The 15,920-nt window shown below is 35.1% G+C and overlaps 1 long non-coding RNA gene across 2 annotated transcripts in view; it reads left to right on the top strand.

Annotated features, from left to right (window-relative positions):
* LOC125094742 (uncharacterized) overlaps positions 1-15,920 on the top strand; it is a 205,210-nt gene that overhangs the window by 40,787 nt on the left and 148,503 nt on the right. For both annotated transcript variants that reach the window (XR_007125675.1, XR_007125674.1), the window contains exon 2: positions 14,893-14,981. This is a non-coding gene — a long non-coding RNA (uncharacterized LOC125094742). The remainder of the gene's footprint in view (positions 1-14,892; positions 14,982-15,920) is intronic.

Here is a 15,920-nt window from a genome sequence, read left to right as displayed (position 1 = left end):
AGCCTCTGCCTTCAGCTCAGGTCATGATCCCAGGGTCCTGGGATCAAGCCCCACATCAGGCTCTCTGCTCAGCGGGGAGCCTGCTTCCCCCTTTCTCTCTGCCTGCCTCTCTGCCTACTTGTGATCTCTGTCTGTTAAATAAATAAACAAAATCTTTAAAAATAACAAAAATAATATGATTTGGGGGGCACCTGGGTGGTAAGTTGGTTAAGCATCTGACTCTTTTTTTTTTTTTTTTAGATTTTATTTATTTATTTGACGAGAGATCACAAGTAGGCAGAGAGGCAGGCAGAGAGAGAGGAGGAAGCAGGCTCCCCACCGAGCAGAGAGCCTGATGTGGGGCTCGATCCCAGGACCCTGAGATCATGACCTGAGCTGAAGGGAGAGGCTTACCCCACTGAGCACCCAGGCGCCCAAGCATCTGACTCTTGATTTTGTTTCAGCTCATGATCTCAGAGTCAGGAAATCAAGTCGAACACTGGGGTCCTCACTCAGCAAGGAGTCTGCTTGAGAATTCTCTCCCTCTGCCCCTTTTCCATCCTCTTGCATGAGCGTGCTCGTGCGCACTCTCTCTCTCTCCCCCTCTCTCTCTCAATAAATAAATCTTAAGAAGAATATGATTCTCATATTATCATACTCTCTGTCATTACATTGTGCGAGCAAGGAAGAATACCTCTGACACTCAAGTAATCTATTCTGTCAAATCTTGGTACTTCCCCACTCAATTTTGAAAACAAATGCAGCAGTGACAAACTGAGAAGGCCATGGTGACTAGAGGTCCAGATGTCACAGAAACAGATATGTTGGTCACCCCACCAGACTTACGTATAAGAATAATATTAAAATCAACATTTTAACAGATGAAGAAATGGAAGTTAAGTAACTTACCTCAAAATTACATTGGAATAAGTACAAGTCATGGAAAATATACCCAAATAGTTGTATCCTAGAATATCTGTCTTTAACCACTATCCAGCTTCCAGAGAATGCTTTGACATCCGCCTGTGATTATAGTACATGTGAACAACCTGTTAGTTCATTCCTGGAATTCATTGTCCAATGTGAGTTCTACATTTGGATTAAAAAAACCCTTTATGTCAGTTCTAGTTAAAAAAAAAAAAATACAGCCAAAACAAACGAACAAACAAACAACAAAACAACTGCCTTAAATGTTCTAAAAGCTGGACAATTCCTAACAGTTAATGTCTTCCTGGATATGCAATCATGGGCTTTTCACTGACTAACCTATTTGACAACCAACTGAACTTCTATCATAGCCCAGGGGATGTTAGCAATCTAATTTTCACTCTGAAAGGAAAACAGATTCCACCAAAGACAATAGGAAATGAACCATAATGATCCTGCCTATATGAGAATTTCCCTATGATTAGTATGCACATATTTTAGGAAAATATCACTAGATGGAATAGGTTTTCTGAACAATAGAAACATACTATTTTTCTCTAGGAGTAAATTGTATCCATGAAGATTATATTTCTATAATAAGACTAGGGTACATAAAGACTGGAATATCAGTTTATCTGAGTGCTATTTATACCAACGTTTCCAGAGTGCCTGGAGGCCCAGTTTTGCCATGTATCAAACTTGAGAAGATAATCTAATGCACTTTGGGTAGAAAGCTTTACTAAAAGGGCAGATGGTCAGAATTCTCAGAAGGCATAGACCCGGGCATGCAGGGCACACTCTTGTAAGCAATAAAGACTCATTGCCAATGAAACCAGATGTCCCAGCATCTGTGTGTGCTTCCACTGAATGACAAATATGAGGAAATGACAGTGTTGAACTCTCAGATTCCATGATTCTGCAGCAAACAATGCTAGAATTATGACGTTAGGCCTCTTCCCTTTGAATCCTGCTTTTTAATGCCTATTACCAGAGAGCTCAGGGAAGACGGGGATGTTTAGGAAATTCTTTAAATTCCCTGTGACCCAACTTATGAGACTTTTCCTACAGTAGGAGAGGTGGTCTAAAGCCTAGAATAGACTATTTAATCCTTTTTGTATCAATCTACCTATCTATCCTTCCTATCTATCTATTTATCTATTTATCTATTATCTATCTATCTATCTATTTATCACAGAAATGCTCAATCCAATTAATGCATCATAGTTCTAATCTTCTGGTTCACCAGGCCTGGAGAGATCCAGGGGCTCTACAGAAGAACCCTTGAATAACTCCTCAGTGCTCAGAAGCATAGCAGAATACCAAGGTAACTCTGAAAACTCTGTCTTTAACCAGCATCCCATGTTGTTCTTGCCCAATGCACAGGCTGTCTCAAAATAAGCAAAGTCAATGGAGATCATAGAGTTTCCCACTTGAAATCAGTGATCAGTGATGAGTCATTCTTGACAGTCCAGAAATTCATACCATAGCATTCTGGTATTAGATTTTATTTATTTATTTATTTGACAAAGAGAGATCACAAGTAGACAGAGAAGCAGGCAGAGAGAGAGGGAAGCAGGCTCCCCGCTGAACAGAGAGTCTGATGCGGGACTCGATCCCAGGACCATGAGATCATGACCTGAGCCGAAGGCAGCGGCTTAACCCACTGAGCCACCCAGGCGCCCCCTAAATTTGTTTTTTATCATCAATTGGCACCGTCTTAGAAGAAATAGAATGTAGAAATCAGACAAAAATAACCCAAAACAAAAGTAACAGGACCTGGCAAAGTCCTAACCCATTTTGCACTTTCTCCTCAGTACTCATTTGAAAAGTCCCGTCTTTTCATTGCTTTTATTTCCTTAAAACCAGTCTTACAGATTCTAAATGAAGTCCTTGAGATAAGTTACAAAAAAATATCTGACCTAGCAACATTCATAGGGTCAGTGGTTTTCAACAGCCATTATTCCAGGTAGTGACTTTGGCCCTGGACTGTGGGGCAGATGAGAATGACAAACAGTCACAGTGATGGCAAAAAACTAAAACCCCAGATCCTTGAGAAAAAGATGGAAAGCCCCACCTCATTCAGATAACCCACAATGGCATAATTTGTTTGTGCAGTAATTATTGTGTTAATTTTTATTTGGGTTGTGTTGGAAAGGTGTGTGTTGACATTGACATAACAGTTAACAGCCATTCAATAAACATGCATTGAGCCCAAGTTTTTCAGTAGAAGACAAGTGAGACAACAAAGTAGTAGGAGGTATAATTAGTGTGCATGTTTTATACTCCTCTGGATTTTTTTTCATGTTTGTTTTGTCTTCTCTACATCAGGCTAAAATGTCATTGAGTTAGTATGACATTCAATTTTGCATCCTTCAAATGGTAAGACAGTATTTTTGTCTATGGTCTATGTATTTGTGTGGATAAATGCATGAATAGTTGTACAGATGATTAGAAAAATGGATGGATGGCTAGATATATGATAGATAGATAGATACAAGTAAAAATAATAACTTGTGTCACTGGAAAAAAACTTAATTAAAACAAGATGATTAATACAGACACTACCTAAAAACCTTATGTTAAAGAACTTGGCCAAGATAACAGCTGCATTTATTTCTCAAGAGTTTTTCACAGTTACCAGGATTACACTAATATTCTATTAAGAACAATGTTTCATTTCTCTTAAGCCACCTGGAATGATATTAAAAATTAGATGTATGGATTAGTGCTCCATGGACACTATGTTGTCATGTAATTATTCTACTCACATAACAACAATGTGTCAGCTTATATCAGTCTAGATTTTCATTATACATACACACTTAAAAAATCGGTGTACTTACTGGGACTTAAAAAATATCTCCAGTTTTACAAATGCTCATTTAAATTGTCAATTAATGTCATGTTACTACATTTTTCAAAACCATCCATGCAGAGTAGCTTCCTGATTTTTGTTGGTACTCCCGAATGATTTAGCTATTAAAGTAAATTATGAATGATTTATTTATTTTCTACCCAAAACTGGTACTATCCATTTTGAAAGAAGAGCATAAGAAAATCGCTAACTTTTTCAGTGAAAGATTTTTAGGGGCAACCTGGGTAGCTCAGTTAGTTAAGCATCCAGCTCTTGGTTTCAGTTCAAGTCATGATCTCAGGGTCATGAGAGGAAGCCCCACGTGGGGCTTAGGGCAGAGTCCTTCCTCCTCTTCTCCTTCTGTCCCTCCTTCTGCTTATGCACTCTCTCTGTCTCTCAGACTAGGACTTACTTGTCATTTAATAAATTTTGAATTATATAGGAAGAGAACTACCTAAGAATCTTTGATACATTAATACTATGGTTGCTTTTGTAGATCAATAAAATTATTTTATTATTCTTTATTACTGATTTTATTATATTTATTATTGATATATTAATATATTTATATGTTTTATATATTATATTTTATATATTTATATATACTAAAATATATCAATATATTTTTAAGTTAAATATTATTTTAAAAAGTAAGTCTGCTAGGAACTGATATAATGGGATTTTATTTCTCAAGTCAGGCATATTAAAGGTGAAACACAATGATAATCATTAAAGCAAGAACTCTGGAGATTATCTATCTGACTTAAAGTCCTAGATGGATCACTTTCTAGCCATGTGGCATTGAATAGAGCACTTATCATCTTAGTGCCTTGGTTTTCATATCTGTAAAATCTGAATACTAGTAAGGTTGTTTTGAGGATTAGAGGAATTAATATGTATGTAGCATGGTATTAGGAAGTTTTGGATTATTCTGACTGTTATAGGACAGAAGGACTCTAAACTCTTCTTGGATAGGCATTAGTTTAAGTAACACAAAATCTCATACTAGTGTCATTAAATGTAGTAAGTGCATAGTTGGTGCTCAGTATATGTCAGACTTGACACATATTCAGATTATTTTCTTTTCCATAAATGTTGGTTTAAAGTGTCAAAAAGGAAAATAAAATAAAATGCTAATAAAGAAGATTTTTTTAAATAAAAAGCCAACTTCAATATTAGTATACGCTGTATTACTTTGATTTTCTTAACCATTCTAAGTCTTGATTTCTTTACCTGCGAACAGGGATAATAATGCACCTTCCCATGTAGGACTTCTGTGGGAAGTAAATAATAGACTTAAAGACCTGAGCAGAGAACCTGATACATGTAAAGTTTCCAAATAAAACCTGTTTTTATTATAAGCACAGTTGCATAACATGCTACTTTCCTAAACACAGCATAAAACTATTATGAGATATCAGTTATGTGACTTTTGAAAGCTCAGAATAATCTCAAAGTACTAATACCCTGATTATTGCTCTTAGCTCTAAATGAGATATGTTTTTCTCTGTTACTATTACAGATGTTCAGCCAAAGGCCTTGATTATCCACAAGGCCAGCATATTGGTATACCTACAGTCTTTAGGGAAAGAGAATGAGTTTCTATTGGTAATATAAAGAATGCCTCTGTGGCAAAATCTGTTCAGTACAAGAATATATATGCCTATGTACATTAGCACACATGTATGTTTCTACTTACTAAATGTGCATATCTATTTTTATATTGACTATTTAAAACACAAGGAACATTATATACTTTATATAATTATATTGTAGCTTTATATGTTTCTTTATGATTTAAATAGTTAATATAAGAATAAAAATGATTTATCCCTACTTCCTCTTCTTAAAATAAGACCATGTTAAAAGAGAAAATTTCAGGGCGCCTGTGTGGCTCAGTGGGTTAAAGCCTCTGACTTCAGCTCAGGTCATGATCTCAGGGTCCTGGGATCGAGCCCCGCATCAGGCTCTCTGCTCAGCAAGGAGCCTGCTTCTCTCTCTCCTGCCTACTTGTGATCTCTGTCGGTCAAATAAATAAATAAAATCTTAAAAAAAAAGAGAGAAAATTTCAATTAAAGGTATTGAATATTGTGCATGTAAGTATTTGGCAACATTTAGATATCTGATTATTTCTATTCCATATTATTTCCATTCCATATTTTTTATACTCTTATGTAACCTTTTTATTTTTCCCCTAGAGAAATTTGCATCATAAAATGAAGGAAAATCAAATATGTCACTTTTAACTGAATAATGAAGGAGAGATGCAGCATACAGAAATTTGTTTTTGTCATTAAATGATTTGTACAATAATATTCTGCTTGTTTTTCTGTAATTGGCAATCAGGATCATACACTTTTTCATCACACATGACCAAAACACGGGAATTTATTCAGCTTTCCATTCTAAATACAGATCTTTATAATTAATAAAATAAATTTTAATGTAATAAGCTATACTATAATATTTAACACTTTATATTTTTTAAAGATTTTATTTATTTGAGAGAGAGCATGAGAGAGAGAGAATGAGTGGGGTTGGTGAGGGAGAAGCAGACTCCCCATGGAGTGGGGAGCTTGGAGTGGGGCTTAATCCCATGACCTGAGCTGAAGGCAGATGCCTAACTGACTGAGCCAGCCAGGCACCCCAGTATTTGACACTTTTTAAAGATAACACAAAGTTCTTCTAATGCTCTAGCCTTTTTACATGTAGCTTGTTTAAGGTATTAGTCAAAGTGACTAATATATATTTAGATCATGCTCAAAAAACCTTCTGCCAAAGGACACAGAATATACTATTCTTATTCTTGAGAAGATATTAATAATATTTCAATCTGTCTCCATATTCTTATAAGATTTTACTGATCCTCTTAGCTTCTTCATAAGATGGATAGAATATAGACTAAACCAATAAAGACATTGTTGATCAGAGAGATAAAATAACATAGGTGCCCAAGTTCACACAGGAGTCAGGAAGCAGTCTAAAGATATGAACTTATTTGGGTCCACAATCCCAGAACTCTGTTCATTATAGCAAATGCTATCTGTTTATTGGTGATAAACTGACTGGATTGTGGAGGACTGTACTGATAGCCAAAGTTCATGTATAATAACTTATAATGTAATTTATTTCCTAAATATTTTACTCATTTAAAGAAAAAACATCTTGCTAAGAATATGACAGTTGTGCTAATAGTGAGGAATCCTACCATTTCAACCAAATGTGTTCTGTAAACAAAAACAAAAAAAAAAATGATTTAAAGTTGGTTAAGAGATTTAGATTAAGAGAACTAACATTTTAAACATAAAGGACATTCTAAAATGTTTTATTAAACAAGGCTGGGGGAATGAAAAAGAGTTTTGGTTGAGTTCTCTTGTACTAGAGACAAAGACTCCAGAGAAACTTCATTCTGTTTTTTAAAATCTTTCATGTTGCTCTTGGGTATACAAATAGTCTTGTGTGAAACGAATGTGTTTCTTCTGCATAGAAAGAAATGAGTAGGGTAAGATAATTACTTTTTCATTTGGATATAAATTCAGTAGTGGTATCACTTACCAGGTAAAAGAAAATAAAGCTATAGGTGTTTGCCCAAAAATCTGATCTCTGGGCCTAAGCAATGAAATCATAGAACACAAAAATATAGTGAAACCAAACCAAAGCAGCCTTCCTCATAAAGCAGAGTGGTAACTCAGAAAGGAAGTATAAACCTTTAGAAGCTCAAATATGAAGCAAAGCATGATGGGGAAGCTCTGAGACCTGTGCTCAACATTCACATAAACCATATTTGCAAGCTTGGATATTCAAGTACAATCACAAGTATATCAGATAGGATTCTTTATGTGGCCATTTAACTTTTTTTTTTTTTAATTTAATGGGGAAGTCTGACATTCCAGGGAAAGGCCCGCCACAGCCAGAGTACCTGAGAAGTCACTGAAGCCAGAACATAAAGTAGATTGGAAAGACTACTTTCCATTACAATGACTTAGTCAAAAAGCCAACAGTGATTTTATTCTGCACACAGCCTCTTTTCTACTCTGTGGGCTGCTGGGTCATTAAATATTGTTTCAAAAGTATAACAAACAACATGCAAGAAAGAGAAAATTTCCGTTTTCTTCTATATTAAAAATAAAGGAATGAAGCAAAACTATTTTCTAAAAACTAAAATATCAGTCTTAATCATCATTTATTTTAAAATGTTAAGTATGAATCTATAAAAATTTTACATAATAAAGAATAGTATGGAGAGAGGTTTTATTTTTGAATGTAAGGGAAAACAAAGCAATATTTAGCTAGAATTTTAAAGAACAAAATAAACATAAACCAAAAAATTTTATAAAGCAAACTTGAACAGTTCAATACCTTCCAAGGAAAGACCATGAGGACACACACAAAGTCATACAAATTTAGGGCATTTACTTATTGAATAAGGAGAGACAACACAACATGGAGAACCCTGGAGTAAGAAAGTGATAGGAGGGAATTGTAGTTTGATTTGGCTTGCATAGGTGATTTGGAAGAGGATTCAAGGAAGCAGGGATTTGGTCTTGTCTGTGTGGAAATAATTCAGTGATTAAATATGTTTTGTTTTTTTTTTTTTTAATTTAGGAGGCAGGAAAATTTGAACATGTTAATCTGTAACTGGTAGAGAAGCAGCAGTCACATTTCCTGGCAAAAAGGAGGGAATTTGGTCCTTTTTGTGATGTGCACAATGTTCTTATTTTAGTAGGTTTATAGCTATGGTTATGGAGTGCCCTTCTCATGTACTTGATCTTGGGCACGTAATGACCTTACAGAGAAACAACAGACCCTAGCTGTGAGCGCCATGCCAACTCCTCCCAGGGGAAAGCTGCGTGGGCTGCTTTTTTTCTGTCTTAAGAACTACTCCAGAATGTGAAACTACAGAGAAAAAGTACAAAAAAGATGAAAACAATGAGAAGGAATTATGGCTATTGAGGGCTCAGAACAGAGATTTATCTTCTAGTAAAGAAAACTGGAGTGAAAATAATTATCAAACTTATATTAAGGCAAAATTTATGAAAGAATAATAAAATCAGAATAATAAAATCAGCATTAAAACGGTTATACTTAAAAACAAAAATTGTTTGAAAGATACAACATGAAGTTTTACTTAAGTAGGTATTAGAATTGCAGAAACAAAAACCTCTTTATAGCTACAAAAGAAGAAAAGATATAAATAGCTTTCATTATCTGCTCTGCAAAATGGCAATCAGAAAAATGAACCTCATCACAGAAGATTAGGAACATGGTCAATATATGGCTCAAAAAATGAAAAATATTGATAGAATATTTGAAATGTCATATTAACTAGGTCAATACATATTTATGCCAACATTGCCAGATTAATGGAATAAAATAGGAAAACTACCTTCAAAATTGAGAATAAATTTTATTTACCATACAAATTTACCATAGAATATAGGTGACCTTTTAATGAATGGTAACAGGAGAAAGATATAATAATGACAGATTAGTTAAATATTTGGGGAAATTGTAATGCATATGGTTCCTGTATATTATTTACAACAAAGTAAAATTCAGTTGAATTAAAAAGTTAAATGTGAAGAAATAAATTGAGAAAAAGTTAGTATTAGTAAATGTATGTCTGATTATGGTACACAGATCTTTTTAAGCATTAGAAAGCATTAAATGAATAGTGGGAACTAGGAAAACATAAAAAACTTGATTAAAATATTTGTGTAAAACTTTTATACATCTGCTTCTTTTTTTATTTAAATTTAAGTAGCCAACATACAGTACATTATTAATTTCATATGTAATGTTCAATATTTAATCAGTTGCATGTAACACTCAGTGCTCATTACATCACAAGCCCTCCTAATGCCCATCATCCAATTACCCCATCCCTCTGCCCATCTCCCCTCTAGCAAGCCTCAGTTTGTTTCCTATAATTAAGAGTCTCTCATGGTAGTTTTGTCTCCCTCTCTGGTTTCTTTCCATTCAGTTTTCCCTCCCATCCTCTGTGATACTCTATGCTGTTTCTTATACTCCACATATGAGTGAACCCATATAATTGTCTTTCTCTAATTGATTTACTTTGTTCAGCATAATACCTTCCAGTTCCATCCATATCAATATAAACGGTAAGTATTCATCCTTTCTGATTATACATCTGTGTTTCAAAGAGCATAGTCAAGGAAATATTTTAAAAGTCAATATAATTTGATAAACATTCACAAAATATAAAAAAACAAAAAGATATTAACTTTTACATTTAATGTAAGTGATTTTTTAAATTATTTGTACTATAAAATTATAAAAAGACAAAACAAGTAGTACTCTCTAGCAGTAATACAAATATCATCTAAACCCATAAAAAAAGTCAACATCATTAGATGTAAAAAACACAAATTAAATCATCATGAAGAGATAATCTAGGATCAGGGTGCTTGACTGGCTCAGTTGGTAAAGTATGTGATCCCTAATCTCTCAGGGTCATGAGTTCAAGCTCTGTGCTGTGTGTAGAGCTTACTTTAAAAAAAAATTAAAAAAATATATCCAGGATATATTTGGTTGTAGTAAAATAGGCACTCACAAATAGATTAAATGTACTTGGGAATAAACTTCTAGATGAGTATAGCAACAAGTATCAAATCATTAAACATAGTCTTCCTCTTTCATCCCATATTTCCATTTCTCAAGATTTAGTCTCAGGAAATAATCAGATGTGTCTACAGACATAAATGTAGAAGAAATTGGATAGCAGAACTGTGTATAGTAGCCAAATGATATAAATTACTGAAATTGCCAAAAATAGGTGATTATGGAAATAAACCAGCACACATTGGCATGTTACAAAAAATTTAAATTATGTCATACAAAAATATAATGAAATCAGAGACAAAAGTATTATAGTTAATTTTTTTTAGAAATAGCAAGGTGCAGGGGCGCCTGGGTGGCTTAGTCGATAAAGCAACCAACTCTTCGTTTCTGCTCGGGTGATGATCTCAGTGTCATGAGATCAAGCCCTGTGTTGGGCTCCATGCTCAGTATGGAGTCTACTTGGGATACTCTCTCTTGCTCTCCATCTGCCCCTCCCCCTGCTCATGTTCTCTCCCAGCTCCTCTGAATAAATAGATAAAATCTTTTTTAAAAATTGCAAGGTGCAAAAGAATGTAATGTTAATGTACAGAAACAACCCATGCATAATATATTTGAATTACAGATATACTTACCCAGTCATAGAAAAATACTTGAGATCAAATGAAATGTTCTTAGTAGTTTTCACCATGGCAGAATTTTAGATCATTTAAATTGTTTTTGTTAATTAAATGTGCTTTCTTCATTTTAAGCATTTGAATTATAACAAGTATTTTTGTAATTAGAAAAGACTCAGGCTGCTACAACAAAATAACAGACTGAGTAGCTTATAAAAGACAAAAATTTATTTCTTAAGAGTTCTGGATGCTGGAAATCTGAGATCAGCATGACTGAATAATCATATTCTATGTCCAGTGACGACCTGTTCCTGGTTCATAAATAGTGGTCTTCTTGCTGTTACTTCATGGGGCCATAGTAGCTCGGGAGCTTTCTGGGACTACTTCTTTTAAGGGCACTGATCCCATTCATGAGGGATCCACCCTCATGACCTAATCACCTCCTAAAGGCCGCAACTCCTAATACTACCACACTGGGCAAGAGAATTCAAACATAGAATTTTGAGAGGATACAAATATTGAGCCCATAGCAAGCTGCTACTCATTTTTCGAGGCTGGTTGGGGAAAAGAGCTGTCGATTGTCTCTTAGGACTGAAGATAATATAAGCAGTGCTTTTCTCTATATTTTTATGTATGGTAATAGGGATTTAACACATAATACCATTTCAGCAGGGAATATCACAGACAGTAGTGTTTATCCCTGCGTTACCCATGTTTATTTGAGAAGAAATGTGTCTATTCTATATCAGTTATTTTGTGGACATTAGCAAATTAGTTACCATAAAACAGAAAAACTAAAAAGGCTTTTGTGTTAACTCTATGATAATAAATTCCCATTATTTTCTAAATTTTTTTTTTCAAAAACTGGTCAGAATCAAAGAGTTGGCCTCCAGGTAGTCATTTAAGACTCTCACCACAGACACCACCTCTCCGTTATTCAATAGCATACAAATCCAAGTGGGCAGCCTGTGGGGTGTTTCTTGTATTGGGCTGGTTGGTTATTGGTTTGCTTTTGTTTTTGTTTTGTCATCTGCATGCTGTTTCTTTACTTACTACACCACTTTCTTATTTATCTGCATCTCTCTGGGTTAAAGGAAGGATCTTAATACAGGTTATGGAATGAAGTTCTCTCTCCCCCATCCCACCACCATGCTTCCTCTGGTGCTCTTTCAAAGGAAGGGGCTTTTGTTTAGTGTGGCTCTTGCTGCTCTACTACACATTTCTAAAGAGACCACTTGCTATCTATAATACAGTTAGGCTTTCTCTGATGTAATCTTTCATTCCCTGCCTATTTTGTGTCTTAGCTTCTGCTAAGTGCTTTATTAACTTCCTGCTGTAAATCTTCTGAAGGCAGAATGAAGATAATCTAAAATCCTCTTATATGGTCGTACAATGGGGAAGGAGGGAGTACAAAATTGTCTATCTACAGAAGCTCTATAGATTTTTTTCACCCACTCTCTTTCTCCACAGTAGTTTCCTAACATCTAATTTTCTGGTTTTCTCTGAGGCACTATTGAGCTTTAAAAAATACATATAATAAAGTAAAATAAATGTAAAATCAATAAAAAGTGCTATATAAAATTTTAAAATACAGGGGCGCCTGGGTGGCTCAGTGGGTTAAGCCTCTGCCTTCAGCTCAGGTCATGATCTTAGGGTCCTGGGATTGAGTCCCACGTCGGGCTCTCTGCTCGCCAGGGAGCCTGCTTCCTCTTCTCTCTCTCTCTGCCTCTGCCTACTTGTGATCTCTCTCTGTCAAATAAATAAAATCTTAAAAAAAAATTTTTTTTTAAAATACAGCTGAATATAGGTCTGTCCTAGAATTTTGCAAGCCAGATTCCAAGAATTTCTCTTTTGTGTATTTTCACTTTAATCACTCATTATCAAAACAATATAATATGTGCAAATCCATAATAGAATATATAACAATACTATATTAAAAATAAAGAGATTTAATTTCTTTTTCTGGCTCTGTTATAAATTGTTTTGAAGATTTGGCATATATCCTAATGCTATTTGTTTCCTCTTCTCATATACAAATGGGGTTGATGACACACACCTACAGGAAAGAATAATGTGTATCCTTTGATTTATGAATGATTTTTACTTTTATTTTTGCTTTTTTTCTGCCATGTTCCAGTTTTTCCATCTGTTGTTGGAGACAACAAAACCACATTTAGGAGATGACAATTTTGTAGAGAAGAAATAAGGTGATAAAAAGCAGTAAATATGAATACAGAGATCTTAACAACCTAACTTTTGAGCTATGTTTTAAAAGATGATTAGGAGTTTTCTATGTGAAGTAGGTAGGGTATTCCAGACAGAGGAGAGAAAACATACAAAAATAGAGATAACAAAGGGCATGGTATGTTAAGGGAATAATGAGAAGTTCACTGTGGTAGAAGTTTAGAGACAGGTTAAGAGAATCATAAGGCAGAAGTGGATCATTTTGTGACAGTCTCACCTAAAGAATGTTGATTTTATACTGTCAGCAATCCATATCACGGGAATGAGATTATCAGAAATTTTTTAGAATGTAATTCTGGAAGCAATATTCAAAACACACTGAAATCTTTGGCATGGAATCCAGCAGAAGATTGTTGTAATATCTCAAGCAAAAGATAATGGGGTCTTGAACTGAAGCATTAAAGTAGCTATCAGGAGGCTAAACCAGACTATGTAAATAATTTATTAGATGTGATTAGATTTTTTGTACCAACTCATAAAAGGAAAGAATGATAAGACATTAAGGAACAATACCTTGAAATTTGCTTTTTTAAGACACAAGTTGATGTTAATGAAAGTTAAGAACTGAAGTAGAGTATCTGGCATGATCACTTGCCCTGTGATTGGGCGAACTATGTTACATTAGAGGAACCTAATGAGATTTCCACTGGGATATGTCTAAAGCTAGGGAAGAAGTGTGGTAGAAATTGAAGTGTCAGTGTCATAGTGGAACTGAGGTTGAACCCTTAAAGAAAGTTTTGAGAGAGTGATTATTATGAGATAAAAGAGAGCCAAAGACAGTCTCTTAAGGACCATTAGCAATTAAAGAGGGTAAATGGAAAAGAAGGAAAAAGAAAAAAATATATGAAAAATTAAGGAAAGAAAACAGAAAAATGTTTTTGTGATTAGAACTAAGAGAGAATGTTTGAGATTTTATTTAAATTCAAATTAGTTAGCATATAGTGTATCATTAGTTTCAGGGGTAGAATTTAGTGATTCATCCATTGCATGGAACACCCATGCTCATTACATCAAAACTATCTGGGGTGACTGGGTGGCTCAGTCAGTTAAGTGTCTGCCTTCAGCTCAAGTCATGATCCCAGAGTCCTGGAATCAAGCCCCGCATCGGGCTCCCTGCTCAGTGGAGAGCCTGCTTCTCCCTCTGCCCCCCTCTACGACTCCCCTTCTTCATGCCTTCTCTCTAAAATAATAAACAAAATCTTTAAAAATGAAAAAAAAAAATACACTGTCTGTGATGGTTGTGAGCAGAAGAGTTACTCAATCATAAGAATATTTTTGAAGGATCCTTCTGACTAGTCTGTGGTTACCTGATGATGAGAAGGAAATTTAAAGACCATCTAAGAAGGTACTTTAATAAAATAATGAGGAGAGATAATGGGAGCTTAGTGCAGATGAAGGTTTCCTAACCTAAGCACTATTGACATTTTGATGGGATACTCTGTTAAAGAGAGCTGCCCTCTGTGTTGTAGGATGTTTAGCAGCATCCTTGACCTTTTCTCGGTAGATGCTAGTACTGCTCTCATTGCTTATGACAACCAAAAATATCTCTAGACAAAAATATCTCCATAATCTTGAGGAGCAGAATCTCCCCCAGTTGAAAACCATTTGTTTCCATAGACACACAGGCCAAGATTGAATGAGTAAATAAGTGTATTTCAGAAATAAAGCTGAATGGATTTTCTTTTGACTTAGATGTGGACTGGGAGAGAAATGATGCCAAGGTCTCTGACTTGAACAGCTGTACTTTCAAATTGACATTCCTGAGATCTGGAAGACTAAAGGTACAGTGGGAATCAGTTTATCAGTTTTGGCCTTATTAAATCTGAAAAGCAGTTGGATATAAAACTGAAGTTCAGGGAGAGCTCAGGTTGGGTATATAAATTTGCTTGCCATATGTCTATATGAAGTATTTAAAACCAGAGGAATGGATAACCTTGCCTAAGGAAATGAGTAAAGACAGCAAAGAAGAGATCCAGAGCTAATTCTGGGGCCTCCAGAGTCAAGAGTTGGGAAACAATAGGAGGATGGGCAATGGACACTGAGAGGTCTGACATGTGCGTATGTGTCTGTACTGTGTTTCCCCCTCTTCTCATCCTCCTTTCATGAGTAAAAGAGAATGAAGGTAGAAAACACATTCACTCTATAGCTGTTGGCATAAGAACACTGTTATTTTACACAAATTTTTAGTGACACAATACCAAATCAATTATGTCTACAGAACATTTTTCTTCCCACAATAGCAGCTCTTTTCTTTGGGGCATTGCCACTCCCATCTCACCAAACCATGTAATTTGGTGCTGGCAGCAAGCTCTAGTTCCCCATTCTGGCTATAACAAGGAGATGGTGACCCAAAGCTTTCTGTGTTCTGGAGTTGCTGACAGCCATAATAACAGACTTGTGGCAAAATTCAGTGCATTAAAAACCAAAACCAATATTCATAGAAAAGAAAAGAAACACGGTAAAGCTCTTAATGGCACCTGATGCCCTGATCTAGGAACCCTGGTGCCAAATGTACCTTTGACCTTCACAAATTTTATTCTTTGACTAAATATTTATTCCCTCTTTCCTAAACTGATTGAAGCTAAAATTCTCTCACTTGCAGCCAAAGTAGTGCAAAAATGTGTAAGGGTGCTAAATACCAATCAGATATACTTTTTAGTATTATATTACATGGACAAAGAAAAGACAAAACTTTCATTGAATTGTTATGGCATGATGAT

Source organism: Lutra lutra, chromosome 3 (genome assembly GCF_902655055.1).
Source record: "Lutra lutra chromosome 3, mLutLut1.2, whole genome shotgun sequence".
Lineage (NCBI taxonomy): Eukaryota > Metazoa > Chordata > Mammalia > Carnivora > Mustelidae > Lutra > Lutra lutra.
The sequence above is the reverse complement of the archived record's forward strand: the minus strand, read 5'-3'. Positions and strand labels throughout refer to the sequence as shown.